Here is a 7479-nt window from a genome sequence, read left to right as displayed (position 1 = left end):
AGTATATATGACTGACCACAGATATCGACTATGGATTGGTGCACTGGTTGGCTGGTACATGGATGACATCAAGCTGTAGAGTGAACGAGACATTGATTCACTGATCCACACCACGAGTGTATATGTAACCAACTTTAAGGTATAAAGGTGAATTACAGCACAATAATTACTTGGGCTCGTAATAAGACCCTGGCCAGAATCAGAAGACACCAAATTCGTGTGGAGCCAAAGTATTGAGCAGCAATAATGACCTGGACACAATGTTAACTTTTGAGTAGCCACTCTTGTATTGTTACAAGGTATAACAGGTATTTGTCCAATTAGTACAGATAAAGTATAAAATAAAATAAATAGTGTGCACACTCAAACAAAATAAAAGTACTCGTTGGGGCCCTTTAAGAATTTAGAGTTAAGCTGGTGATAGCCAACTTCAAAGGTCCTTGTGAGTGTAACTGGAATGTATGAGTGTGTGGTGTGTATCTTCTTTGGGGTAGATCGTCCTCAAAGTGGTTGGCCCGCCATCTATCACAACCAGAATATCGTCCTGGTCCTTGGACTTTTCTGTCCTCTCCAACAAACCTGACCTATAATCCAGGTCATAAAATGTACATTCTAATCAGTCTGTTTCAGATGCATTATTTAAGGTTAAAATGCAAAATCAAAATATTGCATCACCTCATATTCATTGCATCAACATCTTGAATCTTATCAAATCTCACAGTTCTGTTGTACAACATTCAATTCTCTATTCATGTAAACATTAATTAAACAATACTTATGGTAAGTAACCATTGACATTCAAAATACAATACACCATAACAAATTCAGAACTGTCTGCAAATAAGCAACAAAATATACATGTGAGTTCAGTTCAGAGGCATTAAAGCAGTGTGCTTAATTTCTCCACACTATAGGCCTATTCGTGAGAGAGAAATGCACTAAAAATGACCCCCTAGGTTACTTTAAACTCACAGTGAACTGACAAAAATTAGCTTTAGAGCGGCTAAGAACATGTTGCTCACCGTTGCTCTGTTTAACAAAAACCCAACACACACCGGTGTCGGAATTGCAGCAACTCTCTGGATGAAAGGTGAGTGGTTAGCCTGTGAGACACCGAGCTAGCATTAGCGTGATCACGATGGTAAGTCTCTACAAGTTTTTTTTCCTACCAAGGGCTCAGAGCAGAACTCGAGAAGATGTGGAGGGCGAAGGTAACAGTGGTCCCAGTGGTAATCGGAGCAATCGGTGCAGTGACCCCCAAGCTGGGCGAGTGGCTCCAGCAGATCCCAGGAACAACGGCTGAGTCCTAGGAAGAGCAAAGATACTGCACAGGAAACTCAGGCCTCTGATAGAGGGGCGAAAGGGAAATTTTATTTTTTCCATCAATATAAGTTTCTTCTTTTATAATAGGTCATAACATTCATAATACTATGGATTATTTTCTGTCCTTGTTTATGGAAAAAACTGTTTGTTTATTTATTTTAATCTTATTTTATGTTAAGACTGTCGATCAACAATGAACTACAATGATACAGAAATTAAGTGGCAAAAGCTTGTCCTCCTCCATGTGTCCTGCTTTTTTGGTCTACTTTTGTATAGACATTGCACCTGCTATACTGTACTGCAGCTCTTTTGTCATTACAGGTCTTGCATAAGTTTCTTTGTAAGATATTAAGTGATAGGAGGTCTAGACTAGAGACACTGTTATATACAAAGAATATCTCCACAAAGCACTGAAAGTGCTTTTAGTGAGCAACTTGTGATGCGTGTGTGAAACAAACAGATGCACTGAGGGCGAGAACTCTTGGCAGAAACTGAGCAAAAATGCTAAAGAAGTAAATAATTAGATGTTAAAAATACCAGCTACGCGTTGCTTTTTACACACTGTCTAAATTGATGTTACTGTTTGTTAACTTATAACTAAGATCATGAAGCTGAATCTGTGAATTATCACACACTCCTACCGGAGACTCACAACATTCAGCTTGGTCCTGTTATCTTTCACCCACTCGAGACTCTGAAAATGTGTCTCGAGCTGCGACTCTGGGAGAGGATCATTTTGATTTACAAAAACTTTATTTATTTTTATAGTCATGATAAAATTGTACTCAACAAAGTAATTGCTAAGATATAATAAGACAGTAAAAATGACCAAAGTAAGACGATTATTATAGTAGAAACAAAACATGGCCTGCTGGTTAATAAGAAAGTAACTCATTATATTTCCACTGGAAATATTAATGTTTTTACTGTAGTGTAACTGAAGTGCAGTTGCTCGTCACTTTTGCATTTAAAGACTATTAGTTGGTATGTTGCAGGGGTTAATTAATTTTTAAAAATCCCTTATGGGATCAATAAAGTATGCATCTAAATCACTAGTGTTCCCAATGTTTTCCACATTATTTATCACATTTATTTGCAATTTCTAGTTTGATACTGGTTGATAGTTTTCCAAAACACTGGATCAGCGCTGGCGTCTTGTCATCTTGTTAGAATGGGGTTTTAAAAAGAGTCAGAGAAATTGTTCAGTGTAAAACAAGAAGATGGTAAATGGCCTGCATTTGTATAGCGCTTTTCTAGTCCATAGGACCCCAAAGTGCTTTACACTACATTCAGTCATTCACCCATTCACACACACATTCACACACTGGTGATAGCAAGCTACATTGTAGCCACAGCTGCCCTGGGGCGCACTGACAGAGGCGAGGCTGCCGGACACAGGCGCCACCGGGCCCTCTGACCACCACCAGTAGGCAAACACGGGGTTAGTATCTTGCCCAAGGATATTTGGCATGTAGTCAGGATGCAGCCTGGGATCGAACCACTGACCTTCTGATTAGGGGCTGACCTGCTCTGCCACCTGAGCTACAGCCACCCACATACAAGATACACAGGAGAAAAGAAAAAATCTAAATCGAAGGCCACCTGGTCGATGCACCAATCATCAAATTCAAGAAAATGATCTGCTTGGCATTTTAACAGCTATTCTGTTGTTTTGCTGCTCTGCTCCGACATGTATCACTGCTGTTCTAGTGATGCATATTGGATAATTATGATATTTTTCTTTAATAATTGCAGTTTTCACTGTAGAAACAAATGAATTCATCACTACTTAGAGGAGTACATGGCCCAAGTTTGTGTCAGCCTAATTACAGCGCTGAAAAGAAAGCTGTGAATGTTCTTGTTTTCCATTTTCCTCCATTTTTCTATTCTTCTGGCACACACCCAGTCCTCGAATTATAATCAAACTGCAACACGGGGGAAAAAACGTTATCAATAAAAACTCCAACAACAACAATAATAATAACTATTATAATATTATTATTATTTTAAAAACAACATCAAGAAGTGGAGTATGGCAGACAGAGCTTGGCCAGCAGTGTCAGCAATCCCATCAATTCTGAATGGCAGGGGTTTCAGTGTTTAAATAAAGATTTTAAAAATCCCTTCCTACTCCTTATCTGGCTTCCACTCCCCCCCTCCAGTCCATCTTGCCTCGCATCCCAAATTCTACCCCACCCACAGTGATCAAACATAAACCCCCTGCTTCCTGTGAAATTATGTCTTTCTTAGCACATGAGCCATTTGAGAAATCATCCTGGATTATAAATAGAGTAAGAGTGAGCCTCTTTGTCTCTGATTAGCAGAGAGGAGAAGCACACAGATTCAGAATTACACTCATTTCTGCTTGTTGGGGCTAATGGTATGCTTTGGAAGCTGAAAACAGAGCAGCGGGGCATCGCTCTAATTTGTATCCTCTAAAGAAAATAAGAAAAGATGCATAGTTTAAAGAAAAAGATCGTTAAACAAAGGCACAGTATAAAGTTCGTCATGTTATTGAGGCATAAAAATATAATTTTCTAGATTCAGAATACAGTGCTTCTAATTAAATGTAAATTGGGTCACGCAGTTAAATGCCCAGTGTGCCTGTCTGACATAAAGGGCATTCTGTGGGCTGCGGGCAACAAACATAAAATGGATCAAAAATCCCAGTGTCAATCCATCCATGCATGCATTTCCCGTTGCTTATCTGAATTCAGGTTGTGGAGGCAACAGTGTAAGCACAGACCCCCACCCTCCTCTTCCCCAGCACCTCCTCCAGCTCATCTGGGGGGAACGCTGACATATTTCCAAGTCAGCTGAGAAACATCAGCTAATCACAGCGTGTACATTAAGAAAATCTACTGGAGCTCTCCATAGAAATTATTTTGACTTGGATTCTTTTCCCCACTCTGAGGGGAATCTCACTTCAACTCCTGACTGCACTCATTTTCATTTTCAGAGGCAAAGTCACCCAATATAGTGCAGGTAATAGGAAATAAAGTTCTGTTTTATTTTCCTTCTTTTCGTCTGCTCATGTTCTACTTTAACCGACTCAAGCTGAGTACATCTGTTAGAATTAACATAGACTGAAATAAGGTTTTTATTCCAATCTTCTAATGTTATTTTATTATTACATTAATATAGCACAAGGTTACTGCCACTGGTAAGGGGAGTGGTGGGGGAAGACAGGCCTCCATATGGAGATGTCCCTAGAGGGGTGGCGTCTGATACCCGACCTGACATATAGACACAGATATACAGGCACACACAGATACAAACATCCATTCCCACCCTCATGCACACATATACAAATACTCAGCACTCACCCAAAGTGGAGACAGACATAAATAGACACTGTGCACACAATCACACTCCCCAAGCGTACTCTATACCCCAGGTCTAGGTACCCTCGGGGGGAAACTGCACCCAGACCCAGGTAGTGTTACCCTCTTCCCTGGGGTGGAGAGAAGCAGACCGCCTGCTCCGCAGCAGCATGTCATGGTCTGGGTGAGTCTGAGTAACTTTCCACAGCATCGGCTCTCCTCCACTGGGTGGAGCCCTACTTGCCCCTCCCCATTCCTCAGCTGCGGGCAATTATTGTGGCAGTATTTATGACCAGCGCACACAATGAGTCTTCCCCAGATTGTCTGCTAACCTCTGTTAGTTCACAGCGTCATGTTTCTGTGTATCTCTCAGTGTGCATTACTTACCTCTCTCTTCCTGTCTCCTAGTTGGCACCTGGAGTCATCATCCAAACCCTGCCATAGCCACCCTTCTGGATTCTGGTCAGCTGCTGCTTAATCCTTTTCATGCAAACTGCCATTCACACCTGCCTGCCTCCCTGTGCACCTGTAAAGGACTCAGTACTCGCCCAGACCTCGCCTCGCCTCCACCTCCAGCTTATCTCCGCCTGCGAACATGTAAGCCATTTCAGCTTATCAAACTGGGAAACTCTCACAACTCCTTGGACCGTTCTGATTATCCTCTCCTTCGTTTCAGTGCCCCTGGTCTGCCATAGTTTCCACCTGCCCCACTCCAACCCTCAGCAGTTTTTGTGACCTGACAGTTTCATGCTTAGCCTAAGCCCAGCACTTCACAGACACCACGCTTGTGCACAAAATTAAATCTTGTTTTTGTCTTGATTATCTAAGTTAGGAATTCTTGTAAATAAAAGTTTTGTTTTTGCAAATCACTTCATGCGATTGTGGTGGAGTGGGAAGAGGGAGGCAGCTGGAGATGGGGAGGGAAGGAAGGGCAAGTGGCCCCTCCCTGGGGCCAGCTCCTCCACTGACCCCAGTAGGCACCCCCATGCCCTGGAACCCACCAGGGCAAGGGAACCCAGGCCCATCCGGACTGAGGCCCAATTCAGCAGAGCCGCCCGGCCCCACAGAGCCTGGGGCAGCCCACCCGACTCCACCACAGAGAAAACTGCACCCACCCCGTCATCCACTCATCTTCCAGACTACACAAGACAATAGACGCCCAGGCTGAGATCTTCCTCCACCTCTCTTATATCTCCCCCACCTGCAGAGTGAGTTCCTGGAGAGAGGAGACCTCCTGCAAAGATGTAACAGCCTCCCCCGCCAGTTGAAGAGCCCTCCAGGTGGCTCGATGCACCGGCGGCACCCCGTGCCAGGGCTGAGCCCCCATACACCCACCCGCCCACACACCAACAAGGAGCCAAGCCCCCAAGTCCCACTCAGGGCCCCAGCCCAGAGACGGAGCACCCCCAGAACCTCACGCCATCCCGGAGCCACCCAGGGGCAGGCTACCAGGTCAGTAACCCACATCCGTCAGCACAGACCCTCCCCTAGCCCCGCTGCACGCAGCCACGAGGAAACCGTCACCTAAGAGCCAACAGAGCCTTTAATAGGACATGACCTCAACCCCGGGTTGAGCCCCCCATGGAGGACGCTCCTGGGGAACCCCCCGACACCCCAAGCCTGTCCCTACCCCCACACCAATCACAACAGTGAAGGCGGGACCAAACTATGACCCCCCACCCCCACTAGGTGATGGAGCTGATCAAAGGAGCCCAGAGCAATTGATCTGATGTGGTGGCAGAGGCTGTATCAAGACTAATGTAATCTAATAGATAATTTCTATATTGGTTAGAATTAAGATTATTTTTATTTTTCCAGTTCATGAGGACTGTTTTCTTGGCTATGCATAGGGCAGTGAAAACCATATGGGCGATATTCTTTTCTGAAGTGACATTATCTAAGCTGCCCAACAAACACACTAAGGGGGAAGTTGGAATGTTACATTTCAGACACTTTGATAAGTCCTCACATATCTCGCGCCAAAACTTCTGAACTGGTGGACAGAACCAAAGAGCGTGGATATAATTGTCTGGTGAATTGGTTTGGCAGTGTGAGCAGTTGTTGGTAGACGTAAAGCTCTTAAACATCCGATGACCTGTATAGTGCACTCTATGTAATATTTTGTATTGAATTAATTGAAGACTGGGATTTCTAATTAGATGAAAGGTTTTTAAACCAATCTGAGACCAGAAGTTTAGGTCTAAGTTAACTGATAGATCCGCTTCCCATTTTGCAATAGGAAGTGATATTGATTCATCTGTTTTAGAAAGCATTCTGTATATTTTGGAGAGTAATTTTGGGGTTTTAAGAGTAAGAAATTGAACCACACTTGGTGGTGTTTGTAGTTCAACTTGACCCGGTTTAAATTTCTTTTTTACTATGGATTTAATTTGTTGATATTCTAAAAATCTTTTCTTGTTGATCCAATATTGTGTAACTAGTCTGTCAAATGAAATAAATTCTGTTCCTTCTAGTATATGTTCTAAATATTTGATTCCTTGACCACTCCAATCTGGAAAGTTTATCATATTATTGTTTTGTAATATGTCAGGGTTGTCACAGATAGGTGTACGTTTGCATGGGATTAATGAAGACGCCGTCAATTTTAGAAACTCCCACCATGCTGTCAGAGAAGAGCTGATGTTGATGCTTTTAAAGAATTCATGTCGTTGGATATCTGAGCTGATAAATGGTAGGTCTGAGATCTCTAGATTATTGCAAAGTGCTTGTTCTACATCTAGCCAAGGTTCATCTGAGAAGGTATGTTTTAGCCATCCTGAGATAAATTGAAGCCCTGTTGGCTAAGAAGTAGTGCTGAAATATAATATTGTTC

The 7479-nt window shown here is 42.9% G+C and overlaps 1 long non-coding RNA gene across 1 annotated transcript; it reads right to left on the bottom strand.

Moving 5' to 3' along the window:
• Positions 1–394: 394 nt before the first annotated feature.
• Positions 395–5161, bottom strand: LOC146554863 (uncharacterized). Its single transcript, XR_014889098.1, has 3 exons — positions 5034–5161; positions 1170–1306; positions 395–584 (listed from the first exon to the last, which is right to left on the bottom strand). It is a non-coding gene; the product is annotated as an uncharacterized LOC146554863 (long non-coding RNA).
• Positions 5162–7479: the final 2318 nt, after the last annotated feature.

This window comes from Mchenga conophoros, linkage group LG17, assembly GCF_057382185.1.
Source record: "Mchenga conophoros isolate Kocher_MC1m ecotype Shallow Benthic linkage group LG17, M_conophoros_male_GT1.1, whole genome shotgun sequence".
Taxonomy (NCBI): domain Eukaryota; kingdom Metazoa; phylum Chordata; class Actinopteri; order Cichliformes; family Cichlidae; genus Mchenga; species Mchenga conophoros.
The sequence above is the reverse complement of the archived record's forward strand: the minus strand, read 5'-3'. Positions and strand labels throughout refer to the sequence as shown.